The following is a 269-nucleotide window of genomic DNA, read 5'->3' as shown; positions in this document are numbered from 1 at the left end:
CTACTTGTTATTATTTTGCATGTCACCATTAATACATGTGAACAGAACAGTACTAACCTTGATATGTTCTTCCCTACTTGGCAATAAGTGGCTGTAATAGCCTAGTGAAATTGTTCCAATTTCTATAATCTACAATTTTTGTCTTTAACAGTATTTATTTTAAATCATAACTTATTTGAAATGCACAGGTTGATTTATCATTTAATGAAGTAATTTTAGGAACAGTTTATTTTCAAGCCAAAACAATCTGTTGTGTGCTTTCTTTATTG

The sequence above is a fragment of the Elephas maximus genome, chromosome 1, assembly GCF_024166365.1.
Source record: "Elephas maximus indicus isolate mEleMax1 chromosome 1, mEleMax1 primary haplotype, whole genome shotgun sequence".
In the NCBI taxonomy this organism is placed as follows: domain Eukaryota; kingdom Metazoa; phylum Chordata; class Mammalia; order Proboscidea; family Elephantidae; genus Elephas; species Elephas maximus.
This window is presented reverse-complemented; position numbering follows the sequence as displayed.